This window comes from Aotus nancymaae, unplaced genomic scaffold, assembly GCF_030222135.1.
Source record: "Aotus nancymaae isolate 86718 unplaced genomic scaffold, 86718_ANA_hifiasm-v0.15.2.pri h1tg000032l_0, whole genome shotgun sequence".
NCBI classification, from domain to species: domain Eukaryota; kingdom Metazoa; phylum Chordata; class Mammalia; order Primates; family Aotidae; genus Aotus; species Aotus nancymaae.
In genome coordinates, this window is record NW_026988445.1 from 13,485,063 (window position 1) to 13,509,024 (window position 23,962).

A 23,962-nucleotide genomic window follows, 5' to 3' on the forward strand; every position below is an offset into this window, starting at 1 on the left:
CCGAATCAGAAAAAAAATTTTTTTTTTTTTGAGATGGAGTTTCACTCTTGTTGCCCAGGCTGGAGTGCAATGGCATGATCTCAGCTCACTGCAACCTCCGCCTCCTGGGTTCAAGCGATTCTCCTGCCTCAGCCTCCCAAGTAGCTGTGATTACAGGCATGCGCCACCATGCCTGGCTAATTCTGTATTTTTAGTAGAGACGGGGTTTCTCCATGTTGGTCAGGCTGGTATCGAACTCCCGACCTCTGGTGATCCACCTGCCTCAGCCTCCCAAAGTGCTGGGATTACAGACATGAACCACCTCATCAAAAAAATTTTTTTCTCATCAAAATTGTCAATATTTATTTCAGGCATGATTAAAATATGTCTGTTCTGTCCTCATTATTCTTGGTCCAGCTACAGCAAAGGGTCCCATGGCTGAATCAGACAGCAAGAACCACACACATGCCTCAGGGCTTGAATGTGTCTCCTCTAGGCCCGCAGTGGAGTGGTTCACAGGCAACTCCCACCAAAGATTTTCTTTCCTACACCTTGCCCCATTTGCTGACTCAAGGATGGGAACCTAAGTCAATGAGTCTCTTCTATAGGGACTGGGAAATGGGTCCAGAAAAGTGGATTTAATCACGTTCCAAGTGGCTACACCAAAAGGCACAAACCTGCCCTTTCCTTTGGCTATATTTTTCACCAAGTGGCTAGAAGCAGCAGAAAAGGGCAGTCCATGAAGAAAAGGTGGTGAGCTCTCAGGAGCCTCGAAGAGTCACGAGGGAAGAGCTGCAGCAGTGCTTCTGCCCTGGTCCCATTCCTCTCCTTCCTTAACCCTGGCTGCACCCTCACCCTGGGGTTATTTGCAACCCGAGGCCTCACTAACCTGTATTTCTATGCTGACGTCAAACTAAACTATGCCTACATGCAAACATTGGCAAGCAAAGTAGAAAAATGAAAACAACTTATTTAGGGGGTGTGATCATAGGTAAATGTTTGTCTTTATTATTATTAGTAGTAGTTTTTTAGAGACAGAGTCTTGCTATGTTGTCCAGGCTGGTCTCAAACTGCTTAGGTTCAAGGGATCCACCCACACCAGCCTCCTGAGTAGCATGCACACAGCAGGGGAAGAATATTCCTTTTTTTTTTTGAGATAGAGTCTCTGTTGCCAGGCTGGAGTGCAGGGGCCCATTCTCAGCTCACTGCAACCTCTGCCTCCCAGGTTCAAGCAATTCTCCTGCCTCAGCCTCCTGAGTAGCTGGGACTACAGGCGTGCACCACCATGCCCAGCTAATTTTTGCACTTTTAGTAGAGATGGGGTTTCACCGTGTTGGCCAGGAAGTCTCAATCTCTTGACCTGGTGATCCACCCACCTCAGCCTTCCAGAGTGCTGGGATTATAGGCGTGAGCCACCATGCATAGCCAGATATTCCTTTTTATAACTGCAAATAGTTTGCACTAAAACTAATTTTTAAAAATTAAAACATTCAATGAAGTGCACAAATCTTTAGTTTATAATATCTTGACAATTTGTTTCTTTTTAAAGTCAACTATTATAGAGATATGTTGGTCAGGCTGGTATCGAACTCCCGACTTCAGGTGATCCACCTGCCTCAGCCTCCCAAAGTGCTGGGATTACAGGCGTGAGCCACTGCACCCAGCCCATTTATTCTTAATCTATTGTCTTTGTATTCAAATTAGATTTCTTTATAGAGTGTATAGTTTGGTCTTACTCTTTTTTTTTTTTTTTTTTAAAGACAGGGTTTTCCTCTGTTGCCCAGGCTGGAGTGCAGTGGTGCAATCTCGGCTCATTGCAACCTCTACCTTCTGAGTTCAAGCGATTCTCTTGCCTCAGCCTCCTGAGTAGCTGGGATTACAGGCATGTGCCATCATTCCCAGCTAATTTTTGTATTTTTAGTAGAGATGGGGTTTCACCATGTTGCCCAGGATGGTCTCGATCTCTTGACCTCATGACCTGCCTGCCTTGGCCTCCCAAAGTGCTGGGATTACAGGTGTGAGGCACAGTGTCCAGCCTCTTTTTTTTTTTGAAAAGTTCAATGACATACAATTCATTAAGAATAAAAATATATTGTTTTGCCAGGTGCAGTGGCTCATGCCTGTAATCTCAGCACTTTGGCAGGCTGAGATGGTACATCCCTTGAATCCAGGAGTTTGAAACCAGCCTGCCCAACATGGAGAAACCCCATCCCTACTAAAAATACGAAAATTAGCTGGATGTGGTAGTGCATGCCTGTAGTCCCAGCTACTCGGGAGGCTGAAGTGGGAGAATTGCTTGAACCTGGGAAGTAGAGGCTGCAGAGAGCCGAGCGGGCACTGCACTCCAGCCTGGGTGACAAAGTGAGATTCTGTCTCAAAAAAATAAATAAATAAAATAAAAATACATTGTTTCAAACTTAGACTAAGTTTGTTCCATGTATCTGGAAATGGAACAGATACATGTTCTGATCCTGTCCTGAGGCAGCATTCTGGCAACTGGTACAAGGTTCCCAGAGACAGTTAAAGTGACGTTCCTCTTGCAACCATTTCCATTGCCAAGAAAATCTTTTGTTTTCGTGTATTTCAAGAGTAGCTTCAGATTAATTCCTTTCAGAACAATCTCCTCCTAAAGGTCAACTTGGTTCAGAGCCTTTAAGTACAAACGATTTCCAGGCGACGCTAACGACCAACATAAGGGTAACTCAGGTGAAAAACGTAGAAGCACATTTCGGTTCTGTGGATTTCACTTTCATATTTTAAGTCTATCACTTTATACCTTCAGTATCAACACTGAAATAGAACTCAACAAGATTTCTGTTTGAGCAACATTCTATATAAATATCTCCACCTCTACCCTACTTGCAACAAAAGCTGTAAATCAGACTAATTAGCTTTCAATTATAATAACTGATAGCTAGCTGGGCATGGTGGCCCGTGCTTGTAATCCCAGCTACTCAGGAGGCTGAGGCAGGAGAATTGCCTGAACCCAGGAGGCGGAGGTTGCGGTGAGCCGAGATCGCGCCATTGCACTCCACCCTGGGTAACAAGAGCGAAACTCCGTCTCAAAAAAATAAATAAATAAAAATAAATAACTGATAGCTTTAATAGATTTTTAATCCAATAGTTTAACAGCTTTTGATTATAAAACTTATTCTCAATTATAATTTATAATTTTTTTGAGACAGGGTCTTGCTCTGTCATCCAGGCTGGAGTGCAGTGGCACTGTCACGGGTCACTGCAGGCTCAACTTCCTGGGCTCAATCAATTCTCCTCCTTCAGCCTCTCCAGTAGCTGAGACTACAAGCGTATGCCACCAAACCTGACTAATTTTTTAAATTTTTTGTAGAGACAAGGTGTCACTTGTTGCCCAGGCTGGCCTTGAACTCCTGGGCTTAAGTGATCCTCCCACCTCAGCCTCCCAAAGTGCTGGGGTTACAGGCATCAGCCACTGCACCTGGCATTTAATTTACAGTTAAAAAGACTAGTTCAAGTACTTAGGTGGATGAATCCCATACACCACCAAAACAAGGAAAATTATTCTCAATAGGCAGACATATAATCAATTGCAGATATATGGCTTAATAAGACTACCAAAACAGCTCATGCCATATATTTGAAAACAAAAAATGCCTGGGCCCAGGAGATTGAGGCTGCAGTTAGCTATGATTGTCCCAGCCTGGGTGACAGTGAGACTGTATCTCTTAAAAACAGAAAAAAATTATGAAAAAAAAAGTTGTACTGAGATGGATTTTAAAATAATCTCAGAAAACACAAAAATTTTTAATAATCTTTCCAGTTTTTGATTACATATCTTCATAATGAGAATTTTAATCACAGGTCTCAAATTTTGATGCAAATATATTGCCATTAGCTCTATAATCGTAGATTGGTTTTTGTTGAATATTCTGCTGATAAATAAACAATTGCTTAACATTCCAATCAAATATATTCTCAGAATTAACTACAAGACTGGTGCCACTACTGGGAAATGAGCTGAGTTAATCAGCAGTTACATCAAATGTAATGAATCCAAATCACTTCTTTCTGTAGGTTCGCTGAAGTTGTCTACGTTTTTCAGCTTGATCCTCGAATCATTGCAGCCGCACCGGGACGCTTCCTTCTTTGAAGGCAGTGGTGATGAAAGCAGCTGAAGGTGAGCGCCGCCATCAGGCTGAGAAGCGGCAGAGTTCACCTGTGCCACCGCGGCGTTGTTCTTCTCCCACCATCCTGTGTCCACATGCATGCTCAGGCTCCTGTTTCGGGAGCATGTCACATATCTTTAAATATTGTTATGCTACTTTACATATCATGTAAGAACCTTTTAATAATGCAACTCCATTTCCCTTTGGAACCTTTGTGCTATTGTTTTAAGACATTTCATTTCCATTATAAAATCCAAAATATATTTTTATATTTCCTTTAAATGGTCAATTATCTTTTTAGATAAATTTTTTTAAATGAAAAAAGTATTTTATATTTACCATGCATTTACATCTCTTTATTTCTTTGTGTAGATCTCATTTTTCTGTCTGTCACCAAGGCTGGAGTGCAGTGACACAATTATGCCTCACTGAAACCTCAACCTCCTGGGCTCAAGCAATCCTCTATTCCCCAGCCTCCTGAGTAGTGGGACTAAAGGTGTGTGCCATCATACCCAGTTAATTTTTCTCTATTTTGTGTAGAGAATGTGTCTCGCTAGTTGCCCAGGCTTGTCTTGAACTCCTGGCCTGAGGCAATACTCTCCCCACGGCCTCCTAAAATGCTGCAATTTGCCAGGTGCAGCGACTCATGCATGTAATCCCAGCACTTTGGAAGGCCAAGGGAGGGGGCAGATCACTTGAGGTCAGGAGTTCAAGACCAGCCTGGTTAACATGGCAAAATCCCATCTCTATTAATATAATTTTTTTTTTTTTTGAAAAGCAACAACGAACAGCCCAAAGTGCTGGGATTACACACATGAACCACCATGCCCGGCCAAAAAAACATTTCTTATGATGCAGTTTTCTGGAAATGACCTCTCAGTGTTTATTCATCTGAAAAGGTCTTTCTTTTTTCTTTTTCTTTTCTTCTTCCTTTTTTTTTTTTTGAGATGGAGTCTCACTCTGTCACCCAGGCTGGAGTGCAGTGGCATGATCTCGGCTCACTGCAACCTCTGCCTTCTGGGTTCAAGTGCTTCTCTTCTCCTGCCTCCGCCTCCCGAGTAGCTGGGATTACAGGTGCATGCCATCAAGACTGGCTAATTTTTGTATTTTTAGTAGAGACGGGGTTTCACTGTGTTGGCCAGGCTGGTTTTGAACCCCTGACCTCAAGCAATCCGCCCACCTTGGCTTCCCAAAGTACGGGGCATTAGCCACCGCACCCAGCTGCAACGTTGTTATTTTGATATTTGTCATTTTTTTTTCTTCACACTCACGGACTCAGGTCGCAACTGTTGACATTTGGATTGACAGATTCTTGGCACTGTTGACATTTCTTTGTTGTGAGCCTGTCCTGTGCGCTATAGGATGTTTAACAGCATCCCGGGTGCTATGGTTGAATGTTTGTGCCTCTCCCAGATTAATATGTTGAAGTCTAACGCTAATGTCATAGTGTTAGGAAGGGGGGCCTTTGGGATTGGTGTCCTTATGAAAGAGGCCCCAGAGAGCTGCCTTGTCCTCTTTTGCCATGTGAGGAAGCAGTGAGGACACATTCTCTAAACCAGGAAGTGGCTCTCATCAGACACCAAATCTGCCAGTGCCTTGATTTAGGACCTCCCAGCCTCCAGAACTGTGAGAAATAAATTTGTTATTTCTAAGCCACCCAGTGTTTTGTTATAGCCTCATGAGTAGACTAAGACCCCTGGCCTTTACCTTCTAGATAGGTAGCATCTTCCCAGTACGACGCAAAATACCCTCTGGGGAGTAAACTCATCTCTGGCTGACAATTGCTGTTCTAGGGCTATTTTAGCTCTCCTCCTAAGGTATAACCCTTCAGGCATCTTTACCGCACATCCTGAGTTTTTAATCAGGTCTCTTCACTCAGAGTTGGAACTCAAACATACCCCAGTAGTGTGTGGGCTCTGGGAATTGTCCAACTTACATTTCCCCATGGTGATTTTTTGCGTGGCTTTGTGGAGTTTCCTGTTAGAAATACAGCTCTATATTCAGTACAAGACTCCAGGGCACTGTTAGGCAGATTTCCTGGGCTCTTTCTTTGGACGCTTTTCTCTGTGTTACTTTGCCTTGCAAATTCCAGCCACCTTATCCTCCTGAAACCATTCTGTGTCCTTCAACTTGGTGAAACGACCATACTCTGTTTAGGTTCTCTTTTGCACCACAGCAGTCTGGGAAGTATCTCCTGGCAGACAGCCTAGGTCATTTTTGGACTCAATTTCTTTTCCTTCTCACTCTGGAATTGCCTATGGTACATGTCTGAACATTTGTTTCACATACTTTCCCCAGCTTCCTTATAGCAGGAGGGCGTGTATGCTACTCGTTACTGTCAGGCTGGAAACAGCAGTCTCCCTCAATAATTACATTTTTAAGCATTTCATCTGCTAACATGCCCTGTTGACATTGGTCTTCTTTCCTGTCACTCTTTACTACTTCTCTTTTCTAAACACATAATTACTGAGTAGGCTAAAAAAGACATTTCGAGTAAATGTTGCTTTGTTTTCTTTGAGATTACCTTTTCCAAAATGTGTCAAATCTCTATTTTGCTTTTGGGCAATCACATTCATCCTTGGGTAAATACTGACCATGTCCATTATTTGCTGTACCTAAGGCAATACACTTGCATTTCAAATTAGAGGTAGGCAGGATGGTCCTCTGTTCACTGATATAGGAAAATGATGGGCCAGGAAAATGGTTAGTCGGGTGTGATGGCTCAGGCCTATAATCCCAGCACTTTAGGGGGCTGAGGCAAGAGGATTACTTGCAACCAGGAGTTTGAGACCAGCCTGGGCAACAAAGTGAGACCCAGTCTCTACAAAAATTAGCCAGGGATGGTGGTTTGCACCTGTAATCCCAGCTACTTGAGAGGCTGAACTGGGAAGATCGCCTGAGCCCAGAAGTTAGAGGCTGCATTGAGCCATGATCATGCCACTGCACTCCCTGGGTGACAGAGTGAGAGCTTGTCTCAGAAAAAAAAAAAAAAAAAAGATAGAGAGACTTGAGGTTGAGACAGACTCCTAGCCTCTTCCACCATTTGCGGACATAACAAGAAGGTGGCATCTATGAACAAGGAGACAGGCTCTCGCTAGATACTGAACCCGCTGCATCTTGATCTTGGTCTTCCCAGCTCCAGAACTGTGAGAAATAAATGTCTGTTGTTTAATCTGCTACCAAGTCCATGGTATTCTGTTATAGCAGTCCAGACGGATGAAGACGATAATAGTAGTAGTTAACATTTACAGACTACCCACCAGTCACCAGTCACTAGTTAACACTTTACCTACATGTTTCTCAGTTATCCTCACAACCTTTTGAGAGGGGCAGCCTTATTATCTCCATTTTACAGATGTACCAAGAGTTGAAACAACTTTCCAGGGTCACATGGCCAGCAAGCAGCAGTCAGGTGGCTCGTGTCCCTCGCCGCGGCGTGGCTGTGACAGCTCCACTGTCTTCACAACATGGGCACCAGGCTTTACAAAGCCTCGCTCTTTCAGCAAAGCTTGTACACGGTGCCCGTTTATTAATTCAAAAATGTACAAGTTGCTAACATTGAAATGAGTGACATAAAGATTGTATTAGTCACTCTCGAACTTTTTCATGCATTTTTCTGTTTGAATGGAATACTTTGCATTTTTTGAAATGGAAAACAATTAGTCACACATCAAATTCTACTGCATCAATAATACGCATGTCTCTTAAGCATAATACTAGGAATTATTTGGCCTGCCACGGCTGCCAGAGATCTACAATTGCAAATTCACCCAGCATGTTGTCATTAAGTCTCACCGCATTTTCTATGCTCAGATAAATCCTCTGTCCCGAGTTGATTCAAGAATTATTTATTGCATGCATCTTGTGTGCAGGATAAGTGCTCTCGGTTGCTGGGTTTGTTGTTGTTTTGAAAGCAAATCTGGTACTTTGGTTGCAAGTGTTCTTAGATTTCTTGTCACCTGCATGAGCAAACACAGACTAGGTATTTAGTAACCATCTGTGCGTTCACTGACTCCCACCCCTAGTCCTGGAACTTGTTCTTTCTCCTACTACCTTAGTGCTTTAATTCTAATCCTTCTCCTGGGCCTCCGTGTTGAGGAAACCATATCACATCTCCATTAATCATCAGTGTTCTTAAGCTCTCAAAGTTATTAAGTACCTCCTCTTAATTTGTTCCTGTGTCATTCTCATTCCATTTCCAAAGCATAATTTCCTCTCAAACTATGTGTATGGATTTTTCTCTATATTTAGCCCTTGGTTTTTGTAATCCCCTCCCCCTCCTTTCCCCACATACTCTGCTTCGTTTGCTCCTTATACATTCTTGTTCCTGTTCCTTTAGGGAGAAAACTGACACACATACACACTTACTGAGGCCTCCCTCCAATAGGAAAATCTTTTTTTTTTTTTCCTAGAGTCTTGCTCTGTTGCCCAGGCTGGAGTGCAGTGGCCTGATCCTGGCTCACTGCAACCTCTGCCTCCGGGGTTGAAATGATTCTTCTGCCTCAGCCTCCCAAGTAGCTGGGATTACAGGTGCCCGCCACACGCCTGGCTAATTTTTGTATTTTTAGTAGAGATGGGGATTCACCATGTTGGCCAGGCTGGTCTTGAACTCCTGACCTTGTGATCTGCCCACCTCAGCCTCCCAAAATGCTGGGATTACAGGCATGAGCCACTGCATCCAGCATTTTTTTTTTTTTTTTTGAGACAGAGTCTCGCTTTGTCATCCAGGCTGGAATGCAGTGGTGCAATCTTGGCTCTCTATAACCTCTGCCTCCCGGGCTCAAGTAATTCTCATGGCTCAGCCTCTTGAATAGCTGGGATTACAGGCATGTGCCACCATGCCTAGTTAAATTTTGTATTTTTAGTAGAGATAAGGTTTCACCATGTTGGCCAGGCTGGTCTTGAACTCCTGACCTCACGTGATCCACTTGCCTTGGCCTCCCAGAGTGGCCTTTTTTTTTAAAAAATAGGGTCTTGTTCTGTTGCCCAGGCTGGAGTGCAGTGATGCAATCATGGCTCACTACAGACTCAACCTCCCGGGCTCAAGTGATCCTCCCTCATCAGCATTCTGAGTAGCCACTGGGACTACAGGTGAGTGCCACCACACCTGGCTATTTTTTGTAGAGATGGGGTTTCATCATGCTGACCTGGCTGGTCTTGAACTCCTAGGCTCAAGTGATCCACCTGCCTTGTCTTGGATGAGAATTTGGACTGTAGACTTTCGAGTTAATGCTGCCATGTTGGTAGGCTGGTTGAACTCCTGACCTCCTGATCTGCCTGCCTCGGCCTCCCAAAGTGCTGGGATTACAGGTGTGAGCCACCACACCGGCTGTAAGTCTACTTATTATATAGCAGAGGTTTCCTGCACAAGCTCTCTTTGCCTGCTACCATCCATGTATGGTGTGACTTGCTCCTCCTTGCCTTCCACCATGATTTTGAGACTTCCCCAGCCACGTGGAACCGTAAGTCCAATTGAAACTCTTTTGTAAATTGCCAGTCTTGGGTATGTCTTTATCAGCAGTGTGAAAGCAGACTAATACCCTGGACAGAGGAGTTTTAAAAATCTTCCCAGGTGGTTCTAATGTATTACCAAGATTGAGAATCACTAGCTTAAATTCCTCAGGATTTACCCTAAATTGAGAGGGGCAGGGAGTAAATATCAGGAAAGAAATGGGGCCAGGAAGGAGGAAAATGATTGTTGGGACTGGCAAAAAAATAGTATCTGCCTCTCTCATGCATCTTTATCAAAAGTAAAGTATGCTTCATTCATTTTTTCATTGATTCCTTTCCTCTTTCAGCATTTTTTGGGCTTCTACAATGTTCAGGAGATGAGAAATCAAAGGACACTGTTAGCAAATGAGAAGTTATATAGGTCAAATAAAATAGAAAAAGTACACTGCCTCCAGGCAAACACAACCCCAACGCACGAGGCTTGACTAGGGAAGAAGAGGCTGGATTTCAGCCCTCATTCCCTCCCTTGGCTAGGCATCCTCACGCAGTGTGCAAACTCAGCTGTGCAAGGAAGCCTAAAGCATCTAAACAGGACACGGGCCCTACCTGTCAGGACCTCATCATCTGAACCAGGGAAACAACAGGTAAACATACCAACTGCTTTTAATAGTTTAAGATCCATCCTAGGGGTAGCCTTAGAGAGTAGAAGGCATCTGGAAGTTATATTGTTAGATTACATTTTATGGTTTTTCAGGAGACAAATGCTTTTAATTTTTTTAGCCAATTTTCTAACTAGAAGAGTGATTATGTATGCATATATATTTTAAGAGACAGGTTCTCACTCTGTCGCCCAGGCTGAAGTGTAGTGATGTAGCGGGGTGATCATAGCTCCTTGTAGCCTTGACTTCCTGGGTGCAAGAGATCCTCCCACCTCAGCCTTTTGAGTAGCTTGGACTTCAGGTGCTCACCACCACACCTGGCTAATGTTTTATTATTATTATTTTTAATAGAGATGTGGTCTCACTGTGTTGCCCAGGCTGGTCTTAAACTCCCAGGCTCAAGTGATCCTCCTGCCTTGGCCTCTCAAAGTGCTGAGATTACAGGTAGGATCCACATCCACTGTGCCCGGCCTTGTGTATCCTTATGTAATGACATCCTGCACAGCACTAATTCATTAGAAGTTTTTTTGTTTGTTTTTGTGTTTTTGAGACAGAGTCTCACTCTGTCGCCCAGGCTGGAGTGCAGTGTCAACATCTCAGCTCACTGCAACCTCCACCTTCGAGGTTCAAGTGATTCTCGTGCCTCAGTCTCCCAAGCAGGTGGGATTACAGGCGTGTGCCACCATGTCCGGCTGATTTTTGTATTTTTAGTAGAGATCGTGTTTCACCATGTTGGCCAGGCTGGTCTTGAACTCCTGACCTCAGGTGATCTGCCAGTCTCGGCTTCCTCCAAAGTGCTGGAATTAGAAGGTTATTTGTTGCTAGAAATGTTTGTCTTGTAAATAAACTGCTGGGTATGGTACCATTCACCCGTAGTCCCAGATACTTGGGAGGCTGAGGCAGAAGGATCTCTTGAGCCCAGGAGTTGGAGGCCAACCTGGGCAACATAGTGAGAACCAGTGTTTTTTACATCTGTTTTTTTGTTGTTGTTGTTTGTTTTTTTTTGTTTTTTAAGACAGAATTTCCCTCTGTCGCCTAGGCTGGAGTGCAGTGGCGTGATCTCAGCTCACTGCAACCTCTGCCTCCTAGGTTCAAGTGATTCTCCTGTTTCAGCCTCCCAAGTAGCTCAGATTACAGGCGCACATTGCCACACCTGGCTAATTTTTGTATTTTTAGTAGTGACGGGGTTTCACTGTGTTGACCAGGCTGGTCTCAACCTCCTGACCTCAGGTGATCTGCCCACCTCAGCCTCCCAAAGTGCTGAGATTACAGGCATCAGCCACTGCACCCACGCCCTGTCTTAAAAAATAAAATAATGTTTAAAAATTTAAATGCTGCTGGGCCTGGTGGCTTATGCCTATAATCCCAGCACTTTGGGAGGCTGAGGTGGGCGGATCACGAGGTCAAGAGATCGAGACCATCCTGACCATGCTGAAACCCCGTCTCTACTAAAAATACAAAAATTAGCCAGGCGTGGTGACACATGCCTGTGGTCCCAGCTAGTCGGGAGGCTGAGGCGGAAGAATTGCTTGAACCCAGGAGGCGGGGGCTGCAGTGAGCCGAGACTGTGCCACTGCACTCCAGCCTGGCAACAGAGCAAGACTCCATCTCAAAAAAAAAGAAAAGAAAAGAAAAAAAAATTTAAATGCTAAAAAAAGACAAAAAACTTTTCACAGTGTTTGTTAAAAGCCATTCTGTTCCCTGTTCTGAGAGTGCTGAGGATGGATGCATCTCAGCCAGGGAGAGCCAGCGGTACCGCCCACCCAGAGCCAGTGAGCCCAAGGAAGTGTGGCAACGGCACAGCTCTCGGCCAATGAGTCTCCTATGCGTTCTGTCTGGTTGAGTGAGTTCCGCGACGCTCTGGCTTCTCTTTTTGCATTTATCTTGTTTCTGGCAAGTAGTTCTGACCCACGAAGGCTGGCTGTAGAAGTAATAGGGCTGGAACTATTTTAGAGAAGCAAAGGGAAAATATGTTGGATTTTAACAGAGACTGAAAGGGCTTGCAAGGAAACAGTCCAAAAGAGAGAGATTGGCAGGTGGGTGAGGACTATGGGAGTCCTCTGACTTCATGAAGGAAATCAGAGATGTCACAGCTCCTCAGGGAAACTGACAGGAAGAATTGTGGCTTCACGTATGAGATGGTGTGACTCTGTGTCCCCACCCAAATCTCAATTGTACTCCCGTAATTCCCACACGTTGTGAGAGGGACCTGGTGGGAGGTAATTTGAAACTTGGGGGTGGTTTCCCCTGTACTGTTCTCATGGTAGTGAATAAGTCTCACAAGACCTGATGGGTTTATCAGGCGTTTCCACTTTTGCTTCTTCCTCATTTTCCTCTTGCCGCCACCATGTAAGAAGTGCCTTTCACCTCCTGCTGTGATTCTGAGGCATCCCCAGCCATGTGGAACTCTAAGTCCAATTAAACTGCTTTTTCTTCCCAGTCTCGAGTATGTCTTTATCAGCAATGTGAAAACAGACTAATACAAAGCATGTCCATGACCTCAGGAGATTTGGAGAGAAAGGAGGAGCAACTGGCAGTGGCTAATGCCCTGAACACCAGCAGAGACTACTCAGAACTGATTTGCCTAATGTTCCGATTTCCAGAAGTGCTAAACAGAATATGCTCTATCTTTGCCAGTAAATACTTTCAGAGTAGAAAGAATTAGTTCAGTCAGTTAACAGGAGTTTAAAGAAAAAAAAGCAAGAGGCTGGCACAGTGGCTCACACCTGTAATCCTAGCACTTTGGGAGGCCAAGGCAGGCAGATCACCTGAGGCCTGGAGTTCAAGGTCAGCCTGGCCAATATGGTGAAGCCCCGTCTGTACTAAAAGTACAAAAACTAGCCAGGTGAAGTGGTGCACACGTGTAGTCCCAGCTACTTGGGAAGCTGAAGCAGGGGAATCGCTTGAACTTGGGAGGCAGAAGTTGCAGTGAGCCACGATTGTGCCACTGCATTTCAGCCTGGGGACAGAGTGAGACTCCATCTCAAAACAAACAAAAAAAGCGAGGCATAGAAAAGCTAAGTCTTGATAGGGACTGGGAAGCTGGGAAGGAAATTTGAAAAAAAACACAGGTCACCTGCCACACAGATGGGAGCTTGAGTAGTAGATTTGGGCTCCATATAAAATACATTTTTCTGTTTAACCACAAACTGAGTGACCTTATAAGGTATGATTATTAGAATTATTCACACTGTGTTGGTTTGATCAATCCTTAAGGAAGCCATGCAAAAAAGTTGTACATGGGCTAGAAGGCTGGCCTAGATCTAGGGTTCTTACCCCTGAGGCCCCAAAGAAAGGCAAAGTCCTGGCTGGGTGTAGCAGCTCACTCCTACAATCCCAGCAGTTTGGGAGGCCAAGGCAGGTGGATCACTTGAGGTCTCGAGGTTAAGACCAGCCTGGCCAACATGGTGAAACCCTGTCTCTACTGAAAATACAAAAAAAAAGCTGGGTGTGGTGGTGCATGCCTGTAATGCCAGCTACTCAGGAGGCTGAGGCAGGAGAATCACTTGAACCTGGGAGGTGGAGGTTGCAGTGAGCCGAGATCGTGCCACTGCGCTCCAGCCTGGGCGACAGAGCGAGACTCCCTCTCTAAATAAATAAATAAATAAGTAAAAAGAGGGCAATGAGGAAGCCTTTTATGACGAGTTTGTTAGAGGCAGTTCCTGACTGCAGCTTCACTGCAGGGAGAGGACGTGGCTTCCACAGGTTTTTTGTTTTTCAACCCCTCTCCCCGCTTCCACCATTTGAGGAGAGAATCATCAAAGAATCTGTGGACATGTTTGAAAACCAGCAAGTCTATACACAACACAATTCTACACATTAGGTTCAGTGTCACACACTCCAGAGTCCGCCCACGGAATCCCTAAATTAAATACCCCTAAGGTTCCTTCCAGCTCCAGCAGATAAAACATAGTAACTTCTGATCAAGACATCTTCGAGGACAGGTAAAAACGAACGAACAAAGCAGCAAAGCCTCAGGATTCTATCTGCAGTCCCTGCGTTCACATGACACCTTCCTTTCCTCCTCCTCCTGGGCTTTCCATCCAAGGTCCTTACAACTTACTGTGTCACTGGATTTCATTCCAAAGCAGGACTGAGGGGCTGACATTTACGCATAAGCCTTGAGACTCCACTTCAGGAGAAAGATTAGCTGAGGTTTCAAGACGCCCCCACTCCCACCATTTAGACTTCATGCAAGTGGGACTGACAGTAATACTGCAAGTAAAGGTAGTTCTTGAAAATGGGCTATAGCCAGGTTCAGTAATGCATCGACGCATGGATGTCGTGGGCTGATTCCGAGGCTTTATTTAATTTCAGTCCATTCATTTATTTGCTTTCCATTAATCATGAGCAATATCCCCCTGGAACGGTGGTCCTAAGAGGGTTCTTGGAAAAAGAAATAAGAGTCCATTTGATTTTTTAACTTAGTTCTCAAGATTTTCTGGAGAATCATTTCTCGGTAGTGATTTTCTGTTTTCAAAATGGAGAGGGAGGTGCTTCTGGGTGTAAAATGGCTTCCTCAATCCAGAGCTTTGATGGATCGAAGGAGGGAGACAGTAATAGTTGTATTTGGTGACCCGCCCTTGAAGCTCAGGCGATCTCAGCTGAGCACTTAGGGAAAAATACCGATGGAGCAGAGTGTTTTTAAAAACAGGGCCCAGGCATTTTTCCCGGCCTGGAAATGCTGCCAGTTTTACTTCTTGCCATCCCTTTGATCACCTTTGGAACAAGCAGGGGCTGTGAAGAAAACAGTCAGGCTCAGGCATTGCGTCCCTTTCCGTAGAAGTCGGAGTGTTACTGGGAGGTGCTGACCAAATGGCATCGGTGTGTTGGGGTGGTGGGGGCCTCCCTTCCCGGGGCCTCTCAGGATGGGAGAGGACAGGGCTTGTGGTGTGAAGGCACCGCGGAAGAGGAACAATGAGCCCACTCCTGGGGAAGCAGAGATGACCTGTGGATCTCTCACACATGGACAAGGAAACCTCTGTATCTTATGCCCAGGGCTTATCCGCTGCGGGCCCCATTCATCACCCAAGGGTGAAAGGAAAAGTCAGAGCACAGCATAGCCAGGTGGGTTCATTTCACAAATGGGTCCTGAAAGAAGGAGGTCCTGGGGCTTACATATTTATCAGTCAGGGTCTCACTCTGTCACCTGGGCAGTGGTGCAAACATGGCTCACTGCAGACTTGACCTCTGGGCTCAAGCAATTCTCCTGCCTCAGCCTCTTGAGTATCTGGGACTTAGGCCTGTGCCATCATGCCTGGCTAATTTCTCTCTCTCTCTCTTCTTTCTTTCTCTCTTTCTTCCTTTATCTCTCTCTCTCTTCCTTCCTTCCTTTTTCTTTCTCTCTCTCGATTTCTTTTTAGAGATGGAGTCTCGCTCAGTTGCCCAGGCTGGAGTGCAGTGATGCGATCTCAGCTCACTGCAACTTCTGCCTCCCAGGTTCAAGCAATTCTCGTGCCTCAGCCTCCCGAGTAGCTGTGATTACAGGCGCACACTATCACACTCAGCTAATTTTTGGTATTTTTAGTAGAGATGGGGTTTCCCCAGGTTGCCCAGGCTGGTCTCAAACTCCTGAGCTCAAGTGATCCACCTGCCTCAGACTCCCAAAGTGCTAGGATTACAAGCATGAGTCACTGAGCCTGACCTCGGGCTAATTTTTTTTATGTTTTAATTTTTTTGTAGAGACAGGGTCTCCCTATGTTGCCGGGCTGGTCTCAAATTCTTGGCCTCAAGCCATCTTCCTGCCGCAGCCTACCAGTGTTGGGATTAAGGCCTAGCCACTGTACTTGGCGAGGTCCTGGGTTCTAAAGAAGCCTTCTTGGGGTTCACTGAGGATGTGGGGTTGTGCTGGGGACTCCACCCTGAACTCTGCACTCCTCAGGCCCATCCTGCATTCTTCTCTCCTCTGTGGGAGGCCCTGACCCAGGCCTCCACCCAGCTTCCCCTCCAGGCCTGTGGCATGGGGCCAGAGTCCCCGGCTTCCCCTTATGGCTGCTGTTAAAGGCAAATAAACAGACCCTTTTACAACTCCAGAGTTTTCATGCTAGTTGTTATGGGGAGCAGGCAGCTGTTAGCAATCAGCAAACATGCATGCTCCTGACTTGTACAGCGTTCTCCTTATCTTCAATCAGGCAGCAGGTTTCCCGATTTCCTCGCCTCGGAGCCCACCTTTGGCCAAGGGGAACTTCTCCACAAAACCCAGCGTCTTAGTCAGAAATGACAATCAGCCCTTTGGAAGTGATTCAAGCAGAAAAATGCGTGCAGCTTTGTTTCTCTCCAGCGGGTAATTACGCTCCACCAGGGGATGAGGCCCGAGGATGGAAGTTTCCTTACAAGCTGAGGCCAGCAGCAGTCTTTCAGGCAGGCGTTCTGGGAGTAAAGGCCAGGAGCTTCTGGGAGGTAACTGGTACTGGCACCGAGCTTGGCAACCTCGATGTGGCCGGTGCTATGGAGCCGGAGGAACCAGGAGATGCCTGCTGTGGAGAGTAGGCAGCAGCAGAAGGCACCCCCACGTCCCCACGTCCCCAGCCACAGTGCCTTTCGTCCTGGGTTGAGAACACCCACAGTTAACAAGGGGACAGTGAAGAGACTTAGGGAACGCAGGCCCAGTGCTCATCTGTGGTACACAGCAGGGATAATGAGAGTGTGACAGGAAAATAGAGACTTCCCAATCCTATTTTTTTTTTTTTGAGACCGAGTCTCCCTCTGTCACCCACGCTGGAGTGCAGTGGTGTGATCTTGGTTTATTGCAATCTCTGCCTCCCCAGTCAAGCGATTCTCCTGCCTCAGCCTCTCGAGTAGCTGGGATTACAGGTTCACGCTGCCACGCCTGGCTATTTTTTGTATTTTTTTTTTTTTTAGTAGAGACACGGTTTCACCATGTTGGCCAGGATGATCTCAAACTCCTGACCTCATGATCCACCCGCCTTGGCCTCCCAAAGTGCTGGGATTACAGGTGTGAGTTACTACGCCTGGCCTCCAATCCTATTTAAAAGGCTGATGGATTTTATTATCTGATCGTACAGGCTTATTGTGAAAAAATGTGAAAAACCCCAAAGACAAAAATTACTCTTATATTTACCACTACAGACTGCTACGTTTCCATTTTGGGGTTTTCAATCCTTTTTTTCTAAAATGGATGTTTTTTTTTTTTTTTTTCTCACGAAATCGCATCACACTGTATAATACAGATTTACTTTTATTTTATTTTAATTTTTTTTGAGAGACGGTCTCACTCTGTTGCCCAGGCTGAAGTGCAGTGGCATGATCTCGGCTCACTGCAACCTCCACCTCCCTGGTTCAAGCAATTCTCATGCCTCAGCCTCCCGAGTAGCTGGGATTACAGGCACACCGCCACCACACCCAGCTAATTTTTGTATTTTTAGTAGAGATGAGGTTTTGCCATGTTTGCTAGGCTGGTCTGGAACTCCTGAGCTCAAGTGATCCACCCACCTTGGCCTCCCAAAGTGTTGGGATTATAGGCATGAGCCACCATGCCTGGCCTATTTTTATTTTATTTTATTTATTTTATTTTATTTTATTTATTTACTTATTTGAGACAGGGTTTTGCCCTCGTTGCCCAGGCTGGAGTACAATGGCGCAATCTCAGCTCATCACAACCTCCGCCTCTCGGGTTCAAGCTATTCTCCGGCCTCAGCCTCCTGAGTAGCTGGGATTACAGGCGCCTGCCACCATGCCCGGCTAATTTTTGTATTTTTTTTTAGTGGAGATGGGGTTTCACCATGTTGACCAGGCTGGTCTTGAACTTCTGCTGGGATTACAGGCATGAGCCAGGGCGCCCGGCCTAAATCTCCAGATTTTATCAAATTAATATATGTATGCATAGTGTGACAAGCAAGTGCAGTAGTTGAAAGGTTTAAAATAGAATGAGGGGGGCAGGGAGTCCGGGCGCGGTGGCTCACGCCTGTAATACCAGCACTTTGGGAGGCCGAAGCAGGCGGATCACCTGAGGTCAGGAGTTTGAGACCAGCCTGGCCAACATGGTGAAACCCTGTCTCTACTAAAAATACAAAAACTAGCCAGGCGTGGTGGTGCGTGCCTGTAATCCCAGCTACTCGGGAGGCTGAGGCAGGAGAATTGCTTAAACCTGGGAGGCAGAGGTTGTAGCGAGCCGAGATTGTGCCACTGCACTCCAGCCTGGGCAACAGAGCAAGACTCTGTATCAATGAAAATAATAAATAATAAATAATAAAATGGAACGAAGGCTGGGCATGATGGCTCACAGCACCTCGGAATGCTGAGGTGGGAGGATCCCGTGAGTCCAGGAGAGACAGGCCTGGGCAGTGAGACCCCTCCCATCCCCCGCGTGCTGCACACACTGTGAAGGCTCGTGGATGGAGAAGACCCCCCAGCTGGACTGACTCAAGTAAAGAGGAATCTTTATGAGAAAGTGACGAAGCCTCTGAGTATCCAAAGGAAAGAAGGGGAGGATCAGGTCTGTGGGAAACTGGAAGTGGAAGCAGAAAGTCGCCATCTTCTCTTCCCTGAGGTGGGAGGGGCATGGCCTGTGGAGAGCTGCTCACTCCCTTCTTCCCTTTGACGATTTCTACCAACTCACTGTGCAGAGTCTAACTTGGTCCATATATGACATCTTAGCTCTAATTTTTACCACTGAGGGCCAGGAGTTACTTTTTTCTTGAATGGCATTTAAAATCAACTTTTATTTATTAAGGTGTAATTTATCTTCAATAAGCTATTTAACGTGTGCGACCCAATGGATTTGACATCATAATCGACAAGCACATTTCTATCACCCCTGAAAAGAGTCCCTAGAGGTGCAACAATTTTTTCTTTGTACAAATTGCTGGTGTATTGCTTGCTGGTTTTGGGTTAGGTGAAGGGAGTCGTCACTTGGTCCACTCACTAAGCAGGGGTCAGGCACGGAAAGACCTATCTAAACAGTCACCTGCTAGCTATGTGACCTTGGCAGGTTAGTGCCAAGTTCACATACCAAGTTCACATACCTGTGTCTCAGTTTCCCATATGTAGACTGAATCATAATATCCCTCATACTGTTGGTGTGAGGATGAAATTTTAAAATGTGCAACAGAATGTTAAAATCAAAGTTGTGGCCGGGCATAGTGGCTCATGCCTGTAATCTCAGAACTTTGGGAGGCTGAGAAGAAGGACTGCTTGGACCCAGGAGTTCAAAACCAGCCTGGTCAACATAGTGAGACCCCATGTCTACAAAAAATAAAAATAAAAATTAGCCAGGTGTGGTGCCATGCGCTTCTACAGCTACTGGGGAGGCTGAGACAGGAGGCTCACTTGAGTCCCGGAAATTGAGGCTGCAATGAGCCAAGATGGTACCACTGCACTCCAGCCTGGGCAACAGTGAAAGACCCTGTCCCCCCGCAAAAAGAAAAAAAAATCGAAGTTTTAATGGGGACTTCAAGATAAAATATATGAAAAGGAAATGGTCTGTGAAGAGCTCCGTGATTTCTGGAAGCTTCAGCTAGGTTAGGGATACAAAAGTAGTCAGAGTGTTGAGAGGGAGGGAGCATTTCCTAAGAAGGCTATCCTAGGCCAAGAGCCCATGCTCTCCCCAACTGAGGGGAAGGGACTGACTTGTCTCCTTGGAGTTTATTGGTAACCCCTCAGCTGGGGGTGTGGTGGTCCAGGGTCAGCCCCCTCCTCTTGGAGACACAAGACTAACTGCTTTTCAGGGAGCAACTGCTTTTCAGGGAGCGTGGGGACTGGCCAACCTCCCAGAGATAGTCATATCAGGATGTGCGAGTCCTGTGGACCAGGTATGAGTGTCCAGTGGGAGAGAGCAGGATCTTGTCCAATGGGTAGTCCAGCAGCAGGGAGCTGGAGTAAGTGCCTGACCACTAAGAACTGCACAGGGGGCTACTGCAGCAGGCGCCTGCCTGGTTTAAGGGAGTGCCTTCTCAAGGGGCCAGCAGGGATCCCCTGAAAAGCTGATAAACGTATCCTAAGGAAAAGCCAGCGCCACATGCCTGCCAGAGCAATATTAACCGGGTGCCAGTGCAGGGAAGTCCTCTCCTATCCCTCAGAAGCTCCCTCCCTTCACCTTCCCTGAAACTGCCTAGAAAGCAGGACGGGAAGAGGAGAGGCTGAGAAATAGAGGAGAAAGCACCTATTTCCCTTTCCTACTGCAGGCCTCCAGCCCAGGGAGGGAGAAACATTAATGCTAAATCAAGTTCAGAGATTTGTTTGTTATCATGGACTAGACATTCCAATTACTGAGCTGGAACTGTGAATCTGAGAGTGACCAGGGGAAACTGTCTATCCCAGAAGGAAAGGCCTGCAGAATTTTCTTCCAGTGGTAGGGGAAGGTGTCCCCTCTGAACAAATTTAAAGGGCCAGTGGGAGAAAAGCAAATGGTTTGATCACAAATTGTGTTTGTTCAACGTAAGGTAGATGAGACGCGTTTTCCTGAGTGTCCATTAGTTTAGCAGAGGTGTCATGCATTTCCTCAGTGCTGTCACAAGCCAGGGCCTGGCACCAGCGACCAATGCAGCGAGTCAAGATTGCAGGAGATCCCGAGAAGACCACACTGAGGTTCACTGGGCTCGTCCTTAGGGAGTTGCTAATCCTGCCCCGGAGATCTCAGAGGTCATCACAGGCTGTCGGGGCTGGTCCTGCTGTCCTGGGCGCTACCACCATGGCTGCCCATCCTACGAGGGAATGGACTTGCCACCAGTATAACTGGAATCTAGTAACTGCTCTGCTCAGGCAAAGGATTGTGGCCCCAGACAAGGAAAGCAGGACCATCCCATGGGTAAAAACACAAGCTCACAGCAAAAAGACAAGCTAAGGAGGAAAAGAAGACTTCAGTTGTTAGACAGTGACCTCCGCAGTGTCATCGAATGAGGCTGTGAGATGAGCACTACCACCGTTTAAAATATTCTGGGCAACTGTTTCTACTTCTGTGATGGTTTCTGTCTTTCTTCATGAAATCAAAGAACGTTAAGCAGCTGAGGGAGCCTTAGTGATGATGTGTAACTGCAGTTCTGCTTTTTTTATTTCTTTTTTGAGACAGAGTCTTGCTTTGTTGCCCAGGCTGGAGTGCAGTGGCACGACCTTGGCTCACTGCAACCGCTGCCTCCCGGGTTCAAGTGATTCTCCCGCCTCAGCCTCCCGAGTAGCTGGGATTACCGGCACTTGCCACCACGCCTAGCTAATTTTTGTATTTTTAGGAGGGATGGGGTTTCACCATGTTGGCCAGGCTGGTCTTGAACTTTTGACCTCATGATATACCCGCCTCGGCTTCCCAAAGTGCTTAGGATTACAGGCGTGAGCCACCGCACTCGGCCTGCAACTGCACTTCTAAAGTCCTTAAGCTCATGGGCTGCTGAGAATCTGACTGGCGTATGGACCCACTACCCACAAGAGTGCCTGTGTCTCAGCTTCTGTGCACAATTTCCAGGGCATGACATGCTCCCAGGCATTCTTCAGTCCCTTCGTCCTTGCTGACAGCCTGCACCTGTGCCTGATACTCTATGTCCAGCCTTGCTGCAGCTGCGGGGCACGGGCATGTGCCCCAACCCCTAGGCAATGAGATTAGGCTATTGGGAATAACGGAGAAAAGGTTTTCTCTCTGGTGAAAGGATGAGGCGGTAACTCTCCTGACTCTGGATGGTGCTGCTAGGTGTCCACTTGCCATCTTGCAACCATGAAAAGAAAACCAAGAGAAACATAGAGAAGCAGTATTAACCAACCCTGCGAACATCCAATTTTTGTTATTTTTATTTAAAAAAAAAAACAAAAAAAAAAAACTTTGAGACAGTCTTAGTCTATCGCCTCACCGAGGCTGGAGCCCAGTGGCACCATCTCGGCTCACTGCAACCTCTGCCTCCCCGGTTCAAGTGATTCTCCCACCTCAGCCTCCCAAGAGGCTGGGAGTACAGGCATGTACTACCATGCCTGGCTAAATTCTTGTATTTTTAGCAGACACGGGGTTTCACCATGTTAGCAAGGCTGGTCTTGAACTCCTGACCACAGGTGATCCCCCACCTCAGCTTCCCAGAGTTCTGGGATTATAGGTGTGAGCCACTGCAACTGGACTTTTCTGTTTTTTAGAGTCAGGTCTCACTGTCACCCAGACTGGTGCAGCGGTGTCATCACAGCTCACTGCAGGCTGGAACTCCTGGACTCAAGTGATGGTGATCCTCTCACCACATCCTCCCTAACTGCTGGGACTACAGGCACACGCCACTATGCGTAGCTGCGTTTTTATTTTTGTAGAGATAGGGTCTCATTATGTTGCTGGGCTGGTCTTAAACTCCTGGCCTTTGGCAATCCTTCTGCCTCGCCTCCCAAAGTGTTGGGATTACAGGTGTGAGCCACAGTGCCGGCTCCCACTTCTTGAAAAGCAGGTGATGTGTCCTTACTGTTTATGCTATTTGGGCTTTCCTTTTTTTTTTTTTTGGTCGCTGAAAGCAGCACAACTGACACAAATAGATTCCTCAAAGACCACCCAAAGAGTTCATGGACCCAGTTTAGGAAGCATGACTAGTCTGGTCGCCTCATTCTCCTGTATTCTCTGGTCAACTTGCTTCTGCCACTAGTCATTAATTGTGGAAAGGTGAAGGCAGGCTGGAATGTGGCTTTCCAAGTCACTCTGTGTTGTCTCTGAACTCTCTGGGAGAACTGGGATAAAAGGCAGTCTTCACAAATGGAGAATAATGAGGAAGAAACGTCACAACAGAAAAGACACGTTCTTAACCTGGCAAAATCTCCATCTCTGCTGGGACCTCTTACCTCTCTGAGCCTGTTTCCACATCTGCCTACTTCACATTAGGTTGTCACGAGGAACTGCACACGAAAATGCCAAAGTAGGTTCTTGCTGGCGTGTGGTTAATTTCTTCCTGACCACAATCATTCCACAGCATGAAGATGCAGCCTACCACCTCTAAGTGGTTCGAGGGGGCTGAGTTGGCTGCTGCCTTCTTTCACTTTGGCCAGGAGAGCAGTGAGAGCAAAGTGCGCCCAGGATACGGAGGCTCTGCCACTGGCCTATTATCAGGGAGCAGAGGCAGGAGCTGGTGCCACCATCTGCTTCTCGCCACCCTCCATCAACACCCTGCTGGCTCGACTGCCTGCTGGTTCCATAGCTTGGGTTCTTGTTGGTTCACAGAAACAAAATCCTTTAAAATTGTATTTCTGGAATCTTGTAAAGTGCTAGGCAGACGCAGAGATCACAACAACTCAAAGCTTTGTTATTGGCTCTAAACCAAAGTTGCACACTGTCTTATTCAAATCTAAAAAGCCCAGCCTGGTCCCTGGGTGAGTACCACATGGCTAAAATTAGCCTGGCCATCTGCTGAGACAGCAGCTGGGCTATTCTGAGTCCTAGCAGGCCTGCCTGAAGTGGGGCTGGGCCTGGGGGTAAGTGCTGGAGAGGCTGGACACACAGGGAGGGACATGGAGGATGAGGCCACACTGAGAGGGAAGGCCAGTGTCATGGTGGTTTCACAGGATACAAAAAGTGCAGGATGGTTTCTGTGTCCTGTTCTCTAGTTTCTCCTCTTACCTGGAACTTCCTTTTTCGGATTCAGACTCGAGCAAAATCACTCTTTGGGATTTTAGCAATAATGGCTAAGATTTATGGAGTACTCATTAGAGGTCAGGAACCACACGAGGTACTTTACAGGAATCAGCGCACACACTCTCAAGACAACTCTGACAGCGCTGAGATCTGGGGGATTCAGAATGGCTTGACTGTTCCTTTTACAGAGTTCATGA

At 46.4% G+C, this 23,962-nt stretch overlaps 1 pseudogene; it reads right to left on the reverse strand.

Moving 5' to 3' along the window:
• Positions 1–567: 567 nt before the first annotated feature.
• LOC135277445 (signal peptidase complex subunit 3-like) lies at positions 568–22,048 on the reverse strand (annotated as a pseudogene).
• Positions 22,049–23,962: the final 1,914 nt, after the last annotated feature.